Here is a 21,582-nt window from a genome sequence, read left to right on the forward strand (position 1 = left end):
TAATGTCAAACTTCCATTGACAATTATTATACTCATGTCAGGACGTGAACATGATTTTAAATAAATCAAATTTAAAAAACATAATTTGAAGTCTTTGGACTTTCGGCCGGGGATCGAACCCCTTCACTTGAAGCATTCACGATAACACCAAGGTGGTTTGATAACAAACTGTCATTGTTTTACGATAGGTGCCACATGTGGAGCAGGATTTGCTTACCCGTCCACAGCATCTGAGATCGACCCTGGTTTATGGTGGGGTTCGTGTCACTGAGTTTTTAATTTTTATATGTTGTGTTTTGTGAACTGGTGTTTGTCGTCTTGTCGTATTTTGCTTTTGCCATGGCATTGTCAGTTTGTTTTTGATTTATGAGTTTGAATATCCCTTTGGTATCTTTCGCTTCTCTTTTTAATGCTTCTGATAATTGACAATACGCTTCAAAATCGAAACGTAACCAAATGTATCTGTACTATGTGGTGTACATTTCAAGAAAGAAATACAATTTACAAAGTTTAAAGACTTTTCTCTTAAACGGTAGGATGAGTTGATTACGAAAGACAGAAAACCTGTTCCCTCAAAACACCCATCCAACATTCACTCAAACCTTCATTAGGTTTTCACTTCTTGCAACCCAGACAATAACAAAACTATAAACTAGATGCAATGCAATGATATTAATCAAAGTTTTTTTTACATAACTTTAACACGTGTAACCCGCAGTAATTCTATCACGATATGAACAACATAGTTTGCCAAATAGGGTTTGTAAATTTTGTGACATTTTTAAAATCAGTTACACAGCATTCAAGCATCGTAACTCTTTTCCCAAACAAACGTGAATAGAACTATAGTCTTTATCCTTTAAAATTCTGTTCGAGCAGGTTTTTTTTATAAAGAGCACATCCCTGTTAATGAAGTCTGTATAATGTGAAAACGAACTAGCGTAATATTTCAATTGAAATATGTAAACTCCAAAAATAAACAAGAGGCTGCCTCGTTTATCATGAATTCAAGATTAAAGTCCTCCATAACTGTCAATATCGAGTCTTCAGTAATACCATCACAATGATAATTTATCATATATATGTAGACACATTATTATTGGAACGCCTCCGATAATGTTTCTCCAAACTTATTAGCCGAATTCATCGTTCACGATCAGATATATCGCTTGACATCAAATCCATTTTTGTAATTCCAATATACACATGTAACGATATATGATTCTCTGTCGTTATACAGATTTTGCGGTTGTGTATGAAGTTTATCATTATTATTGAAATTCAATAACGTGAGTTGATATCAAAACATGTATGATAATCAGAGTTGTTAAGGTGGTACCTAACACTACAGGGAGATAACTCTGTAAAAATAAGCTAAACGTTTTAATCACGTTGTATTGTTAAGGAAATATTAAGCTTCTCAATGATCAAAATTAGTGTTTGTCAAACTGCTATATAACCAATGAAATTTTTCTGATAAAGTGGTTGGTTCAAATTTTTTGAAATTTTTATATTTTTGTCAAAGGGTCAAAGTAAACATTTTGTCAAAATTTTATGAAAATTAAACTAGCCAAATTAATATTAGTCAAGGTGTTGGGTACCACCTTAAACAAGTACTCTTTGTATGGCCTGTTTTGTTTTGAAATACAGCATACTTTTAGAACGACACTTGTGTTCAAGCAGATTTATATTTAATCGCTCTGGATTAGTTCGATTGCATGTCATATCATGTGATATAATCTTCCAAGAGTACACATAATACACATCTCAATTTATTTTAAATTGATGAAGGGTTTACTTGCAGATTGTCAATACGTTTGATAACTCACGACGAAACAAAATTCAAATAGAAGAAATATGGTCACACTCACCCTTCAGAAATGTGGAAGTTAAAAAGGTTGTGTAATACTCTTAATCCAGACAGCACAAAAATATACAATATTACCTTAAACAAAATACCATTAAAACAAAATATCAGTCTTTTTAAAAGAGTTACAGAATATTTTTGAAATCAGTGGAGATCTCCTTGGCGTTAACTATGTTTTTTTCTCTACAGTATGATTTTCCTCTACACAACGTTTTTGCACAAGGAAACGTATCAAATATGATATGAAAAAATCGCAATCAAGATAAACGTATTGTTTTCAAACATAAATGTAGGTTGGTTAAAACAAATAGCTTCTAGAGTAACAAGATCGTGTACTAAACTATTTATGCCAGTTTCTTAAAATGACAAACGACAGCTTAAGAATTAAGCCGTTCGTTTTTTACGCTTGCTTTTACAATAATGTGTCCAATGATTCGAAATAATATATTATTGATAGTATTTGAATGAAAAAAGTAGTATCATGTACATACTAGATATTTATGAAATTTTGTATACAAGGTTAATATCAGCAATATTTTTTGTCTCGGACTAGTCAGAAATTTAGTTCCAAATAACAAGAGTTATACCCCTTAGAAATATAAATTATATGCAATTCTCAAGTCTATATTTCTTGTATGGTTGTATTGAAATTTATATCAAATGTTTACATAAGCAATGTCTGGGACGGGTTCGAAAATCTGCGCTGACTAATTTCCTTTTACATGATTTATGTCCTTATACATTTTAAAAGTTATATAGATATTTGTATTGTAATCTTGCTCAACTGTTCATTTCTTGCCAGATATTAATGAAATTAATTACACGTTTTGTACTTTATTCTATATATAACTCCAATAAACAAATCTACACGGAAAGTTGAACACAACTAAAACGTTTAGACCCGGCCCTTTTGTGATGTTCAACTCCAAAGTCATGAGCTATGTATGAGTGTAATTTGTTCATTTTAGTGTCATAACTGACTGTTTTATAATATTTTGTTCGTAAGCAACTAACAATTAATCAATCAAAAGTTGTACCATTTAACTTACGTTGAAGGATACATGAACTTTATTCCCACTTTAAATCGCTCCAAAAATAAACAATCTTCACCTTTATATAATAGTTAGTTATGTCTAGACATGAGCGATTCAGCAAGAGAAAACTTGGATTTCATACATGAGCTATTTTGGAAGAATGACAAGAAGCTAACTTTATCAGGTTACCCTTAAAAGATGCTTAGACATGGGGTTTTTGTTATCAGCTGTAACCGATTTAATTTTGCAATGTAATCACATGTAATCAGTAATCGTCCAATCTATATGTAATCATAATTAAATCAATTAAAATGTAAAAAATCAGGTGTAATCATGATTTCATTTAGATTACTTTTTGATTACATTCATATGATTACTTGCTGATTACAAATTTTGTATATGATAAAATTGAGAATGGAAATATGGGAATGTGTCAAAGAGACAACAACCCGACCAAAGAGCAGAAAACAGCCCAAAGTCACCAATGAGTCTTCAACACAGCGAGAAAATCCCGCACCCGGAGGTGGGTTTCAGTTGGCCCCTTAACAAAAATGTGTTTTAGTTCAGTGAAAATTGACGTCACACTAAACTCCGAAACATATAATAGAACTAAAATAAAAAAATCATGCAAGACTAACAAAGGCCAGAGGCTTCTGACTTGGGACAGGCGCAAAAATGCAGCGGGGTTAAACATGTTTTTGTGAGATCTCAACCCTCCCCTATACCTCTAGCCAATGTAGAATAAACAAACACACAAGAATACGCACAGTAAAACTCAGTTTAAAAGAAGTCCGAGTCCGGTGTCAGAAAAGGTAACAGAAAATGTCAATGATACATAAATTAACAAAGGACTGCTAGCAGTTACTGACATGCCAGCTCCAGACCTCAATTAAATTGATTGAAAGATTATGTCTTCATCATATGAAAATCAAGCACAATCTCTCCCGTTAGGGGTTTAGTATCATGCCATCATAAAATATATGAGAAGAACACAACCCGTACCATGCCAACAACTGGTTTTAGAATAAATGTGTTTATTTACGATGCAAAGACCCTGTGAGTGAATCAATATTAATTCCAAAAAATGCCATCTTTAATGATCTGACAACCGTATCGTAACTATATCCTTTCTGAATAAGTCCGTTTAAATGTTTGGTTAGCTTTTGAGGTGAATGACGACATTTTTGTGATTTGTATAAAATATTACCATAAAACATTGGATGTGAAATACCTGAACGTATAAGACGTCTGCATGTTGATTTATATTTACGAATGATGTCCTTGTACCGATGATAAAATTAAGTAAATGTTTTGACTAGTTTGTGATATCGAAAACCCTTGTGTAATTATTTTCAATAAAACAGAGATTTCTTTCGTTAAAATCAAATACATTGCTACATACACGAGCGAATCGAACAAGTTGAGATATATAAACACAATAAGATGGTGACAAGGGAGCGTCACCATCTAAAAATGGATAATTAACAATATGAAATGAAAAATCATCTCTTTTATCGTAAATTGTGGTATTAAGCTTCCCGTTAAAGATATAGATATCAAGATCCAGGAAAGGGCAGTGTTAGCTTTATTTAAAGTCAGTTCAGCAGGATAAATCTCTTAAGTGTACATACTGAAGTCGTCATTATTGAGAGCCAATATATCATCGAAATATATATAAAAGAGTTATTAAATTTTTGTTTATATATATTGTTTGAATATAGTTTTTGATATACAAGCATGAATAAAAAAATTTAAAACTAGTATTTACTATGATTGATTTTATCTTCTATATAACAAGTTTAGTATAGGTTGCACTTCTGTAAACATAGACTATGTAATTTACCATAGGAACTCCTTTTAGTCTAAAACTGTGGCACTTTTACTATGAAGTTTCATAAAAAAAATATTTCCTAGATGGAAAAGTTCATATGCATTACTATTTTTTTCAAAGGTCAAAACATAGGGTTGTGCCGCATATTTTCAACATTTACATGCCTCGAACTTCTAAGAGTTTCAGTTTATACTTACGTTCTATATTACCCTCCCTTCACTTTGGGTGTTTCCCAGAATTCAATTTGGCCGCTATATATCCCTGTGTATTTATACTGGTAAAATTTCCAAGTTGTGTCTCTATGAGATGAAACATAGAGATCATATCTGGGAACCAGTAGGTAAACAAAACAAAATATCTATGAATATTAAATATCTGCCCAAAAGAGGCGTGGTTTGTGAAACAGCTGTATTTACAAAGTGCAACCTAGAACAAAGCTTGGGAATGAGTTAAAATGTGTGTTCACAGTTCACTTAATGAAAATACCGTCCAAATGCTAAATTGTGATACAAGAATATGCTGTGCAAACATTTTGTGTTTCCGACAAGTTGTAGGTAATCCTATGGGCACCAATTGTGCCCCTTTAATAGAAGACTTGTTCCTATACTGTTATGAATCACAGTTTGTGGTCAAACTCAGTAAAAAAACGTCTAAATTCCATTTAATTGATAAATTCAACAACACTTAAGGTTATCTTGATGATATTTTTTCGTTAAATAATCAAGAATTCTCTAAATATACTGTTGAAATTTACCCAAAGGAACTTACTTTAAATATAACAAATATCAAATGCAAAAACTGTCCTTACTTAGATTCAAATATTTCAGTATTACACCAGAAACTCAACATTAAAATTTATGACAAAAGGGATGATTTTTCTTTCCCTTTTGTTAATTTTCCTTTTTTGGACGTCGATGTTCCTTTGGCACCGTCTTACGGTGTTTATATATCCCATCTCGTTCGCTATGCTCGTGTCTGTAGTGACGTTTTGGATTTCAATGAGCGTAATCTATGTATTACGTAAATCATTAAGTCAGGGATTTCGTTACCACAAATTACTTTAAATCTGTACTGAATTCTTCCATAGATACAAAGATTTGGTTTGCAAGTTTGGCTGTACCTGTAGAAAACTTATTTCAAATGGAATAGCACATCTTACATTTTACGGTGATGTTGTTAACCGAGCCTGGAAATTTAGATACGATCCAGGTAAACTTATCAATCCTTTAAAAAAATTAATTATAAAAGGTTACCTATTCAACACTGTAATTAAATCTTTGAATATTGTTTTTATTGGTATAAATATTGATTTTGTTATCAGTAAATTAAAACCATACTAAATATTACACATATGTACTTTCACGGTACAACAATCTGTCGATACTCATATTTTGGCAGTGCACACGGTCATGTTTTCTCTGACTGTTAATGACGTCTTTCATTAAATCCATTGGACGTTGGGTGTGTACTGATTGATATTTTAGTCTTAGATACATGATTTTTTTAATTAGTTTTTATTGGCTTTGAACTAGCTGTCAGTAACTGCGAGTACTCTCAGATCTGAACTTAGTGTCTTTTTTGTTGTTAGGGATGAGGGATATATCCTGCCACGTCCTGTCTGTGTTTTTTTTTTGATGTTTTTATGTGTATCCATCTGATGAGTTAAGCCTTTTTTAACTGATTTTGATAGTTTATTCTTATGTTGAGCTGTTATACCACTGTCCAAGGTTAAGATGGGGGGTTGAGCGCTCACAAACATGTTTAACCCCGCCACATTCTTTATGTGTCTGTCCCAAGTCAGGAGCCTGTCGTTCAGTAGTAGTCGTTGGTTCATGTCTGTCTAATTTATTTTTCATAAATTGTTTTGTCATAAATTAGGCCGTTAGTTTTCTCAATTGAATTGTTCCATATTTTTCATGTCGAGGCCTTTGATAGCCGACTATACGGTATGGGTTATTCTCATTGTTGAAGGCCGTACAGTTGCCTATAGCTGCTTACATCCACTTCATTTAAATTTGGTGGATAGTAGTCCCATTGGCAATCATACCACATCTACTTATTTTCATCTTGCAACTATTGGTGGCATACGTATATCTAAGTTCGTGCATGGTTCTTTTATAATAAAGAAATTAAGCCGATGGCGTTTTAAAAAAATTTTATTTCGGTTTATTTACAATTTTTTACATCAAGATATTTTGAAACATTTTTGGGTTCCGAATACCTCCTTAGTCAATAATCTCAAAATGTACTTGCCGCCGTCTCTACAATTTGTACATTTTATTAAAATGCTACCAATTTAGAGTTTGTTATATGGTTACAATACCTGGAAATCGTTTAAAGCCCAATCATAACTTTGGAAGCATGGATGTTTTTCTTAAAGTTATATTCCAGAAGCCTACGTGTCCACCTACATTTCTGGTGTTCCAACGTAGCGTCATCTATAATTATGTGTCTATTTAAAAATAAGATGTGGTATGATTGTCAATGAGTCAACTTTCCACCAGAGACCAAATGACGTAGAAGTAAGCAACTTAAGGCACGGTACAATCTTCAACAATTGGTAAAAACCATACCGCATACCAAGCTATGAAAATAAAAGACCCCGAAATGACAAATGTAAAACAATTCAAACGGGAAAACTAGCGGTCTGATAAATGTAAAAAAACAAAAAAATAAAAAACAAATATTGTGTACAGCAACACACGGCAATCACTGAATTACAGGCTCTAGACTTGGAAAGGCACATATAGAATGGGGCTGGATAAAACATGTTTGCGGTCGACCAACCCTCCCCTAACCTTGGGCAGTGGTGTAACAACACAACATAAGAAAAACCTATTTTATAGCAGACTATATGGTTTTGGTTGTTCTCCTTGTTGAAGGCCGTACGGTCGCCTATAATTGCTTACATCCACTTCATTTGAACTATGGTGGATAGCTTTCACATTGACAATCATACCACATCTCCTAGAGCCTTATTTTCATATTAACTCATCAGATCGAAACAAATCACAAAACAACTACAAAAACACAAGCATTATTTATAAGTACTTAGTATATTATCAATTTGCTTTGTTTTAGGGCTAGTTATTCCGCGAAATGATTTAAATAGCGGGAAATTGGGCTTGAAGTCTGCAAATTGTATACTGTATAGTAAATTGTTATTTAGTTTATTGTATTTAAATTTGAGCAGTAAAATCGGTCAGTTAAAGTGAGGTGAGGGTTTGTCTTTGCGGGGTGTATAAATACGCAACAACGTCCGTTAGAAATGGATACGTTAATTTTTATTCTTCGTTTGCGAAAAGTACCACACTCTCTGAACCTTAAAATCAAATGAATTCACTGATGCTTGGCAGTCGTAAAATTTGGAATTTTAAAGATTTGCACTTAATTTATAGTTCTACAAAAACAAAACTGAGTTATGATCTTTGAAAAAAAGGAAATTGAAAGATACTAAATTAAAATCGATACTTCGGATTTGTGATTGGTAACTTATAAAGTTATATTCATTAAAAGTAGTGCTGACCAAATAGAGAAGTTTTGTGAAGATCATGTGATTAATTATTCTTTTGCTAAAAGATAAGAGAGTAGGAGTTGTCAAAATAGTCGATAGATATATACTTCAAAGAACTCTTTAACCGTTTTACCCAGTACTTAAAAAAACTTACGACATAAAGACAAATAAGAGCTTTATTATGATCTAATGAAATTTCAGAAAAAAAAAGACGATAAATATTGGCGAACGGTCACAGTAGAGTATTTTTTTAATTTTATACAGTGGAACATATTCCATCGGAAATATATTTGTAAATATCTTTTTAGCATTCATATCTGAATCAAACCTTTAAACAAGTTCGAAATCAGCCATTTAAATTAAATGAAGCAAAAAAAGATCTTGAAAATAATCGTTTTACAGTTTAAAAGTGTCTTCACAATCGGGCATACTATTTTAAAGATGTTATTAAATTTCACGACGATATGAACTTTTCTATCTCCAGGTTGTTCAAATTAAAACTGACGTTACATATTCAATTGTAACATCTAGCTCATGCACTCCATGATTTATTGAAATGATAACATGGCTGTATTTATAATATAATTAAGCGACAGAAGAGAATCATATAAGAATAATTATCAAATCTTGAATCAGCTGTATGTAAAATATAATAATATTGGTAAGAGATGGAAACATTATTTAGCCTATACTACAAACAAACATTATTGTTTTAAAGCAAACCCGAAAAATTGTTTGCTTACCTTTGTATATCAGCAGTGTCGGTTGAACCCTATAAGGGATAGAAATGTAGACTTTATAAAAAAAAAACACTTTTAAAAATCCCAAAAGGACACTGATTGTTTTAAAGATTGATCTTCATAATAATAGCCAAAGATTAGAGGCTGGTGTGAAGAATATGATTGTCTAGTTCACAAGTTAGTAACTTACATTTTGAAATATTTTCAGTGTCGCATTTATCCATTACTTGTAAGAATGGATGGCTGTTAAACGTCCGTTAGACGTAATAGTTTAAGAAATAAGTATTTCATGTCATGCTCAATATTTATTTTAACATGGGTAGGAATTATATTTTCTAATATCTTTTTAACATTTAAATCTTTAATCTTTTGGAACGAACTTTAACATTTTCGAAATGCGGTTATTTTGATTGGTTGAAGCAAAACAATTCTTAAAAATAATCGTTGTACGATTTAAAGTTGTCTTTACAATCTTACTTCCTTTTCAAATGATTTTATTAAATTTAATGACGAGTAACTCTCAAAGCGTAGTTCGAAATACAAATGACAAAGCACATCCAATTGTAACGTCAAGCCTGTACCTCCCATGTTGTAATAGCAAATCTAATAGACGGCTTGTTCAGCCTTAGTGTAGTTTGGACCCTGTCAGCAATAGACATGGCTAGAAATGAGAAATTAGAAAGAACGCTTTAGACGCACGTAATTCATAGATTGTTTCATATATTGAACACTTGTGAATATCTCTAACGGTAAAACATTATATAAATAACACATAGCTAAGAGGGTGATAGAGCAGATTTTTACCCCGAGAAAACATTATCAACTGAGGCGAAGCCAAGGTTGACAATGTCTTTTCGAGGGGTAACAATCTGCTCTATCACCCTCTCAGATATGTGTTATTTAATATATTATACTGAATGTTCTGTTATTAGTGTCTATTAAATTTCAATTTCAAAGTAATAAACAATGTCGTCTTGTACATAACAATCATCCGTATTTATTAAAGCGCACACTTGAGCAAGCGCCTCCGTGAAGGGTAGTAGAGGATTTGCCATGGGATAGAGTAAATTGTCTCCCTCGTATTAACCAATCAAAATCTGGCATTTTGACATGAAGTATGATAGTTTTAAATATTTCCTTATATAAACCTTGCTGATCAGGAGATTTTACAATTTCGCAAATACCCTCATTAAACCATTTCTCTGAAATCTGTCTTTTGTTCAAACAGTATATTATTTTTCAAGAATCTATTGTGAACCGATATTAACCTTCAACTTTAACAAGAATATGAATAAATGAAGATGCTGGATATAAGTCAATAATACAGAAACGCATACACACGTTTACAAGTGAATATTCTGTTTTTTCTATCCTACGTCAAGGAGCGAACAGAATATTTCGTATACCTATGAACTTTATTTCATCTCGAAACCTGTTTCTAATTGATAATTGATTTTATGTCTTCAAAGAAAAACCAAGACAATTTTTACCCTATTAGTCACAGCTGTAAAAAAAAAGTATAACAAATAAGCAACGTTGAATATCACCACCTCACATTATTTATTAAACTTGGTTTGAACAGACGTGTTGTATAGAATATACATCATGTTCAAGCAAACCCTGATTTATTTGATGTTGTCAGTTTTTCCAACCGGTAAGGTACACTTTAACATGGATAGGACTTATACTTGATCTTTATTCTTTAAAAAAAACTTTATAAAATAAACTAATCAAATGTACCTGGCTTAGGATATTGTACATTAGACGCGCGTTTCATCTACAAAAAACTCACCAGTTATGCTCAAATATAAAAGTTGAAAAGCAAATTAAATATAAACACTTTCGAAAGGAAGCCATTTTGATTAGATGAAGTCGAAAAAGTTCTTTAAAATAATCGTTTTTACAGAATAAAAGTGTCTTTACAATCTGAGTTTTTATTTTAAATTGTTTTGTTTTTTTATTTCACGACGATATGACCTTTTCTATCTCCAGCTTACTTCAACTAGTACTGACGTTGAGTATTCAATTGTGAAATAAAGCACGTGCACTCCGCACTCCATGATTTATTGAAATGAGACATAGCTTTATGCATACTATATCCAGTAAATTAAGTTTAGTCATTGGATCTAAACATCGTCTGAAAAAAGTCTGAAAAATTTATTATTCAGTCATTCTGAGTCTATCAGTTAATTTCAGACTAATTCACTGCGGTAAATTCAGTACTGTTCAGACAGTGTGCTTGCAGTCAATTCAGTACTGTTCAGTTACTTTTCAGACATTTCAGTACTGTTCAGTAACTTTTCAAACAATTCAGTAGGATGCTAAGGTCTACAGGTATATAAAAACTGCTGAACAGTGTGAATACATATCTTAATTGACTGCGAGCAATTGGCTGAATAATACTGAATTTACCGCAGTTGATAAGTCTGAAAATTGTCAGGAAGACTGAAATTTACCCTTATAATCAGTCGTTCTGTTTTTCCAGAATTTTTCAGATCAGAATGACGCTCACTAAAATATTAATAAAGAAACGAAATAGACAATGCATACCCGTTATCATTTGAACATACAGTTTAATCCAATACGATGACAATTGTAGGAATTATTGCCCATTTCATACTAAAATTTATAATGTATTGGCTATAGCTTCATCCTGTCCTGGACTAGTAAATAAAAATGCTACAGTGTTTTTTACATTAGGTACGACATATGACCTTGACGAGAATTAACCAGAAGTGATCTAGTGTAAACCAAATTTAGCCATTTTTGCGCTAATTGCATGCAACAATATCTAGTAAAACATACTTTTTTGAATCAACCTGAAATAGCCAATCATTTCAATTCAACCGCGCGAGAATCTCGTCGATATTCAAGATTGCTAAACACCTCCGTGCTAGTTGAACTCCGAAATTGACATTGTGTAAAGCTGAAGGAGCAAAAGTTCATAAGAACCATATATTTTGGGAATAAGTCAAATGAAAGATATCATAAGACATTGGAAGTATCTTTTAAAACCAAAAGTAGCAAATTATCTCCCTTATTCGACATAAATATATAGAACCCTTGTATATTGAATCGATGTGAAGTAAGCTATCATTTAATTTGACGGCAAGTAGCTGATTATTTTACTTATTTATTAGAAATATTCAATAACTTATATATATATTTGTAACAATTGTAAACTAATTTTTTCCTAATGCATAAAGTTACTTTTTTGACTGCAAGTTACTATTGTTTTAAAGAAAATTATTTTTTGTTTTTGTTTTATCTTTATTCAGGTGTATTTCAACTTAACTTATTACTTTTAAGTTACATTTTTGACCGCAAGTTACTATTGTTTTTTAAAGAAAATCTTTTTGTTTTGTTTTATCTTTATCCAAGTTCATTTTAACTTAACTTATCAATGAGTGTAAATCTGAAGGTGGAAAGACCTTTAATTGTATCAAGAGCAATTGGATTTTTAAAGTTTTTAATTTCCATTTGTTACGTAACATATGGATTATATTTTGAATACAGAATGTATTGGCAATAGCCTTTTCACAGCCGTTATATTTTTCGTAGAGAAGCGTACTTTTAAACGGATTCCTGGGAACATAATCTAATAGTAAGATAAAATTGAACTATTTTTCTTTAATAAAATAAAATCAAATACTTTATCATGTGTTTTGTTATATACATAAGCTGTATTTGGCAAAACGTTTAGGAATTTTGGATCGTCACAGCTCTTCAACTTCGTACTTTATTTTGCCCTTTTAATTTTTTTTATTCGAGCGTAACTGATGAGTCTTTTGTAGACGAAACGCGCGTATGGCGTACAAAATTTCAATGTTGGTATCTATGATGAGTTAATATATGAATCGTAAATGATTTGACATAATACACAAAAAACATGAAAAAACTTATCCAAAAACAAAAGAAAACGTATCCGTAGAAGATTTTAAAGCATGGCAGTAGATTCAATTACAATATAGATATATTAAGAGCCCTCTTGTCCTCAGTTCCAATGCCGGCTACCAAATAAAGGATACTAAGATTTATACTTCTTTTGAGTTTGATGGGCAGAGAAGATATCTAATAGTTGAAAATGGGAATTTAAAACATAATTTCTACATATTTTATTATTAGATTTTAAGGATGAACTTACAATGAGTATTGATGATTTGAGCAGTAACGAAATACAAAAAGTCATGTTTAGAACTTAATTTGTTACAAGATGACTAGGAAATAAAATACATTAAAACTTAGGATATCAACAATATATGAAAACAATTCTCATCAGTTTTGACTGGTTTTTCCTACCATAATCCGGTCACTGATTTGAAGTTGTACGGTGGTATCGACTAGGCGGATTTAGCTATTTCCGTGAAATGATTTATGAACCGTTCTATCAATGTGTTTTTCCAATTTTAATATGATGTAACTCATGACAAAATTAAGGTCAAGTTCGATATTTAGGATCTTCACTTTTACCGATCAGTAGTTTTGGTCCTTGATTTGATTTGGAAATGGCATTGAAGCCATATCCATGCAATAACTCATGAACAGTTCAATAAATGCTTTTCACATTTTTGAAGGTTATTGCTAATGACAAAATGTCATTTCCTTTGAGAACATTCAACCACTTTTTTCACATTTTAATATGGTGTTATTGATGACAAAATTCGACATTTACAATTTTCACTTTTTTCGTGCATGAGTTATTGTCCATTGACAGTATTGCATTTTAAGTAATTTCTGTGCAATAAAAAAAAAATGAAAACAACACGTTATAAATTTTATGCGTTCGAAGCGCTTTTCTGGATTAACTTTCATCAGGAACGCTCAAAGCCAATTAACTGAAAGCCAAGTATGAATAAAAACCGAGACAGTTGAAGAATAAAGGTATGAAGGTATGAAGCACTCAACAAATACCTTTGACGTTTTAATAGGTTGTAGTAGGTTACGATATTTATAGATTTCTGTTTCACCATTTAGAAGTTATGTCCTTGACTGACTCCAAAGTAGCACATTTCGTTCCATGCAATAACTTGTAAACAGTTTTACCATTGTTTTCGTATTTGATATGTTGTTTCTGATGAAAAAATGTAGGTCGAGTTCATATTGACGATTTCAACATTTACTGTTCATTTTCATTTATTGAAGAAAAATTGAGATCAAGTTCGGTATTGCCAATTTTCCGTGTGCCCTTTAGGATTTACGATCTTTGATAGATTGGGAAATGGCACTGTATTGTGTTTCCGTAAAATAACTTGAGAAATCGATTAACCAATGCTTATCATATCTTCATATGTTGCTACTGGTGACAAAATTGAGGGCAAGTTCGATATTGAAAATTTCCAGTTTTGTTGTTATGGTCCTTGATTGATTCGAAAATGGCGATGTGTATCATTTCCGTGTAATAGCTAGAGAAACTGATTAACCTATGGTTTTTATATCTTAATTTTTTGTTATTGGTGATAAAATTAGTTAGATTTTAACGATTTTTACGTTTGCAGTTCAGGAGTTATGAAAGTTAATTGATTGGAAAATGGCATGTTAATTCATTTACGTGCAGTAAGTGAAGAGCCTTTCGACCAATGCTTTATAAATTTTTTAATATTTTCCTACTGATGACAAAATTAAGATTAAGTTTATAATAACCAAGCTTTAGTTTTGCCGTTCATGGCCCTTAATTGGTGTAACAAAACACAGAAGTAAATGCATTCAACACAATGTATTCTGTCATTTTGAAAGACTCCTGTTTTATGCTTTGACAACGAGCTAGACGTTAATTTTTTTTTTAAAGTTTTACCATGATAATTCTTACAAGCTAATGTTTTGCAATTGATTACAACAATAATGAATTCAAATTAAATGATAAAAGCGCAAATGCTATCATATATTGAAAATTCTCATAAAGTTAAGCGGGTATCGCTTTGGATGATTGATTGATTGTTGAATGCATTTTCAAAACGAAACCAAAAAAAAATTTATACAATAGGTAAGGCAAGTTCTGTAAGGTAGTAGGGAGGACGGAAATTTGAACTCCTACTTAAAAATGTGTGTTTGTTAGGGAACAGATGTGTAACCCTCCATAAAACCTTTTGGTGTCCCATTTAATGTAAGGAGAGACAAAATAATAGAGTTAATTCTATTCAAAGAAATTGATTTTATATTTTTTTGTAAGTTAAACATTCAGTTGTGCTTGTTATACTCGGAAAACAATTTGAGCAAAACAAATTCAAAATAATACTAGTTAACAAACAGATTAAATTATAGCTGTAAAACAGTGTTTTGTATTAAAGATTATCGCAACAATTTATCTTAATATTCAAATATTTGAGTGGAAGTTCTGGATTTATATTTGTGCGAATAAAGAGCGAAATGGAAAAACCAATACAATTTTTGGTTTTTCAAATAAGAGAGCCACAATTGCTTTAAAACCTGCGAATTATTTTTATTTGATTGGTTGGCTTTCAAAAATCGATAATGAGATGCTTGTGATTGGTATCTGAACATGCTTTATCAGACAATTCTGTTTTGCATAAATGGAAAAATTCTCTTTTTTATTGTAAAAATCCCAGAAATCAGTATTAGTTGTTGCATAAGCTCATTGTTTTTATTTTTTGTTTTTAAGCAAATGAAATATGCAACTATATCTTCTCACCATATATTACAGTAAATGGTAGCTGCTCAAAATAGACGTGCTGGACACCTTGCTCTGTAACCTGTGGTAGTGGTAGCCAGAGAGACGGAGAACATGTCATAACCCAGCACGAGCTGAATTCAGACCAGACTGAAGAGGCTCTAGATCAGAAAGCAGACCATGTACAGTAACTGCTTGTCCAAGTAAGTATCTCAATTCATATCAAATGTTTTCAACCTTGTTCAAGTAGTAAGTCATTATGTCAATGAGCAATGATTGCTCATAAAGTTATAAAGCACTTTTTAGGTAACTTAAGCTTTTGACATTGAAACTATTTTATGTATTCTATATACAATATCCTGCGTTCTTGGTAGTATTTTGTTACATTGGTCATATGTAAATTTGTACGAATTATACCTAAATTCGTTCATAGATACTAAGATTTGGTAAGGACGTTTGGCTGTAGAATATCTATTCAAAATGTGATATCACATCCTACTTTTTACGTTGATTTTTTAATATAATTACGATCCATGTAATTTTATTAATTATTTGATTAAACTTACTTTCAACGTTTTTTTTAAATCATATTAAAATCTGTAAATATTGATTTTAATCGGTACTAATATTGATCTTTTTATTGAAAAAATAAACTATCATGACTATAACTAAATTTATATTTCTATATAGGTACCTTTATGTGTTCTCATGATCCTCCACTCAGTCGATACTGCCTATTTATTTTTTTGGCAATACACAAGGTCGTTCCTTTCATAGATGATGTCTTTACAATAAATGTTCAATAAATGGATGTGTACGGAATAAAATCATCATAGATACCAGGATGGATTGATACTTAAGTCTAGGAGAACCTGATTTACTTATTAGTCGTAATTGGCTTTGAACTAGCGTTCAGTAGCTGCGATTAAGTCTTTAGTTTTCTTTTTTGGGTTTTCTATACTGTTGTTTGTCTTTTTGTCGTTTTTCGTTTTTTGCCATGGTGTTGTCAGTTCGTTTTCGAATCCCAAGTTTGAATATCTTTTTGGGATCGTTGACCTCTCTTATAGAATCATCCTCGACTGAATGGTATCTGACAAACAAAATAAAAAGTAAAATCACCAATATGTAAAGCGTAGTTAGAGAACTCCTTAACAGACACATATATATGGCGTATTAAATTATAATCCTGGTACCTTTGATAATTATTTTCTTATGTGTTATTATTCCGTAAAAATAAGTACTGAAAATGTATTAGTAAAATCATGTTATTTGATTTAAACTTTAACAAAATGAAATATAAGTAGGTTAAAAAAAAGAAAATTCAAATAAAACAATAAGAAGAATGCTGTCTATAACAGAAGAGTGGGCAACCTCGATTTTAAGTAATAAAAGTATGCGACCTTATCTTCTCACCATGTATTGTAGTAGAAGGCAACTGGGGAAATTGGAGGGACTGGTCACCTTGCCCTGTAACCTGCGGTGGTGGTAGACAAGTAAGAATTGACATTGAAAAAAATGTTTTTCTTTTATATTGTTGGCAATGGTTTATTTAAAAAAACAAGGTAGGTTTATAGATTGTTCTTTTGTTGTGCTGTTATTCCACTTTTTTATGGTGGGGTTAGGGATGAGCGCTCACAAACATGTAAACCCTGCCTCATTCTCCATGTGCCTATTCCTAGTCAGAGGCCAGTAATTCAGTGGCTGTCGTTGATACATATCTGTCATATTTGATTTTCATATATTGTTCAGTTATTATTAATGCAAATAGTTTGCTTGTTTGAATTATTTTACATTTTTCATTTCGGGGCCTTTTTAAAACAGACTATACGGCAGGGGTTTTTGCTATTTTTAAAGGCCGTATGACGACTTTTTTTAATTTCTTGAACAAACTGAACAGCATTGACCAGCTTTATGATAAAAAATCACCTAGAACTAATAGCCAAATCAATCTAAGTTCATATTTGCCTTTTGATACAATATATTAATATAAATAAACAAGTCTAAATTGAAAACAACGTTCAAAGCTATGATTGGGTTGGACAAAAATTAATATATATATATTAATTATGTTTTTCGAAATGTTCTTCTCTTATAGACAATTGATTCTTTATAGGTAAATTTGTATGAACCCATGCTCAGCTAAATGGTAAACGGGAAATGTTATTTTATAAAAGTGAAAAAACATATATTGTACGATGTGGCTCGAATGCACAGAAAAAGCCACAAATTCGATATTAGCTGACGTACAATAATTTTACGCATTATTATTTAGCTCAACTACATAGTGTTAAAGGTATGCATACATGAATGCAAGGGTTACACAATGTCCTGTTGAATGCAGGTGGTAATATAAACACATATATTTGGTTGTCCGTGTATTCATATGTTTAAACATATAGGGTAATAAAATAATTCTAACCAGTAATGATTCCTTGTCGTTATTTCGTCCTTTCATGTGATATCAGCACTTCTTTATATAATAGAGATTGGATTTTCATTTTTGTGGCCCCAAACGTCAATGAGGATATAGTAATTGTCGAAACGCGCATCAAGGGTCATCGCTTCGATGATGTGAATTCGACCCCAGTCGAGAAAAAGTAAATATGTTGTATTGATTTTTTTTTTATATTACATAGGACAACCGTTAACGTGGTTCAAAGTAGTTAACAAGTATCTTGAGATCTCAACCCGAACCATATGAATTATGTTTAATAAACTAAAAGGAGAAAAAAAATCATACAATAAAATCAGTCCAGTACGTTCTTAAATGAAGTTAAGCAAGATACCTATGTAGCAAGCGTAGCTAGAAACTCCTAAACAGATAAATATTAATTTTTTTAACTTTAACTATTTTTCCGTAGGAAATAGTACGGAAATTTCAAAATCCTATTATTTTTATTTATTTAAACTTTTTGAACTTCTTAACAGACACAGTTCTTTTCCGTATAAATAGGTCCGGAAAATTTATTAATAAATTCATGTCATTTTATTGAAACTTTAACAAAATGAAATATAAGAAGGTTGGTTATAAAGAAGAAACATTTAATGGAACAACTGGACAAAAATTTTTCTTAAACAGAAGCGTACGTAACGTTCTTTTTGAGCGATAAGAGTTTGCTACTATACCATATTTCAGTAAATGGTAACTGGGCAGAATGATCGTTATGGTCCAAATGCTCCTTAACCTGTGGTCAAGGTGGTGAACGAATTAGGAAGAGAACATGTGATAACCCAGCACCAGCTAACAACGGACGGGATTGTAGTGGCTCTGACTCAGACGAAGAACTATGTATACTAAATGATTGTCCAAGTTAGTATTTCGATTTTCATGAAATATTTTCAGTCTTGTTCAAAAAGGTAGTCATTATATCAAAGATGCAAAACTATGGCACTATTTAAATAACTTTTGATTTTGACATTGGAGTATTGCTTTCCTTTCATATAGAACCTGTGCTCTTGGTTATATGAAAAATTTAAACATAAAGAAATATATAATGGTTTATATATACAGTTTTGAGTACTCATTATACTACATCCGATCGCTACTGTTTACATATATTTTATGAATGTACAACGTAACATTCCAGCAGCGCCTGCGTGCGGAGTATGTGTGTCCCAATTGAAAAGATATAACCGGGCTTGTATTTCCTATCATGATTTCCTTGATAGAGGATTGCTTCTCACAGGGAAGCTATTAAACCAAGAGTTCCAGATGGTGAGGTTGAGGTCATCCCTTCGTAGATTTTACGGACGCCATCACGAGTTGATTGACCGTTATGAAGTGGCCGTTTCACAGATGATATCGGATATGTTCCTTATGTCGTAACTACAATACCCTTCCCTTTTCACGAATGTGACCTACCGAATTGGACTATTTACCGGATTTGTAATAACACAATCAACACGACGGGTGCCACATGTGGAGCAGGATCTGCTTACCCTTCCGGAGCACCTGAGATCACCCCCAGTTTTTGGTGGGGTTCGTGTTGCTTAGTCTTTAGTTTTCTATGTTGTGTCATCTGTGCTATTGTTTGTCTGTTTGTCTTTTTATATTTTGCAATGGCGTTGTCAGTTTGTTTTCGACCTGTGAGTTTGACTGTCCCTCTGGTATCTTTCGTCCCTCTTTTATGCGTTTTTCAGACTCTTTATGACATTTATATACTAAATTCGTTCGATGTGTACTGTATATCACTTTAGTCTGAGAGAACATGATTTACATATTAGTTGTTATTGGCTTTGAACTAGCTTCCAATAACTGCAAGTACTCTTAGATCGGTACTTTGTATCTATTATTGTTATGTTAGCTGTTTTTTAAGCTTCGTGGCGATCTATTGACTTAAGCCTTTTGCAACTGATTCGTTGAGCTGTTATACCACAGTCCAAGGTTAGAGAGGCTGAGCGCTCAAAAACATGTTTCATCCGCCACATTATTTACGTGCCTATCCCAGGTCAGGAGCGTGTAATTTAAAGTCTCAAATTTGAAAGATGTATGTGTTTTTAGCTGACGTACAACAATTAATGTTACTCACTATTATTTAGATCAACTACATATTGATAAAGATATGCATACCTGAATGCACGTGTTACACAATTTCTTGTTGAATGCAGGTGCTAATATAAACAAAATTATTAATTGATCATGCATTCCTGTACTCCAACATATAGGGTACTAAAAAGAATTCCAACCAGTAATGATTCCTTGTCGTCCTTTCGTCATTTCTTCCCTTAATGCGATATCAGCACTTCTTCTTGAAAAAAATGAAATAAAAGAAGGTTATAAAGAAGAAATGTTAAATGGAACAACTTGACAAAAGTTGTCTTTAACTGAAGAGTACGTAACTTTCTTTTTGAACGATAAGAGTTTGCTACTATGTCTTCTACCATATTCCAGTAAATGGTAACTGGGCAGACTGGTCGCCATGGAACAAATGCTGTGTAAGCTGTGGTGAAGGTGGTGTAAGATATAGAAGAAGAGCATGTACTAACCCAGAACCAGCTAACGAAGGTAGACAATGCCCTGGCCGTCCCTTTCAAGCTGAAAGATGTCCGGTACCTAGCTGTCCTCCCTGAAAGTAAGTATCTCAAATTATATCAAATGTATTTAGTCTTGTTTAAGTAGGTAGTCGTTCAGTTATATAAGCAAACATTACTCATAACTTTATCAATAAGCTCCGTTCAAATAACTTTTGACTTTCACATATAAGTATCCTGATTATTAAGATAAAAAAGGGGGCTGAAGATACCAGGGGTTCATTCCAATGATAGGTAGGAGAAATTGACAAGGCCATCACAAAAAACAAAAGACGGAAAGACGACGAAAGACAAACAAGTCCATAAAACACTACATAAAAAATTGAAGACTGCGCAAATCGCACTCCACCAAAAAATGCTGATGATCTCATTTACGTCAGAAGAGTAAGAATATCCTAATTCACTAGTTGTACCGTCTTGTTTCTCATGGTAAGTACTTGTTCGGTGACAAGTCTCATCCGATGATATCTCAATCGAGGAAAAAAAAGGGGGATTGTGGCAGTAATTTAAACATATCATGTGCTCTTGTAGGAAATAGTTACAGTTGTCATATGTTAATTCACTCAAACTCTTGTTAAATACATTATGAACAGAAAAAATAATTTGAGACAATTCAAAACCTTTCAAATTGTATGTTTTGGCTCGATTCAAAGAAAAATTAACAAATCGAAAGATATATATCTTATTAGTTGACATGCAATTAATATGCGCTATTATTAAAACAATCACATATCGGTGAAGGTATGCATTTGCGAGAGCTACACAATTTATGCTATTGTCCATGTATTCCTGTAATCCATCAAAAAAGGTAATCAAAAATTGCAACCAGTAATGATCTCTTATATGTGTTTGGCCATTTGAGGTTATATCAGCACTTCAACATTTGATCAGGATTTGGACTTTCAAGTATGTTGGCCTCAATTATCACTGTGCAATCTGA

Source organism: Mytilus californianus, unplaced genomic scaffold (genome assembly GCF_021869535.1).
Source record: "Mytilus californianus isolate M0D057914Y unplaced genomic scaffold, xbMytCali1.0.p SCAF_14, whole genome shotgun sequence".
Lineage (NCBI taxonomy): Eukaryota > Metazoa > Mollusca > Bivalvia > Mytilida > Mytilidae > Mytilus > Mytilus californianus.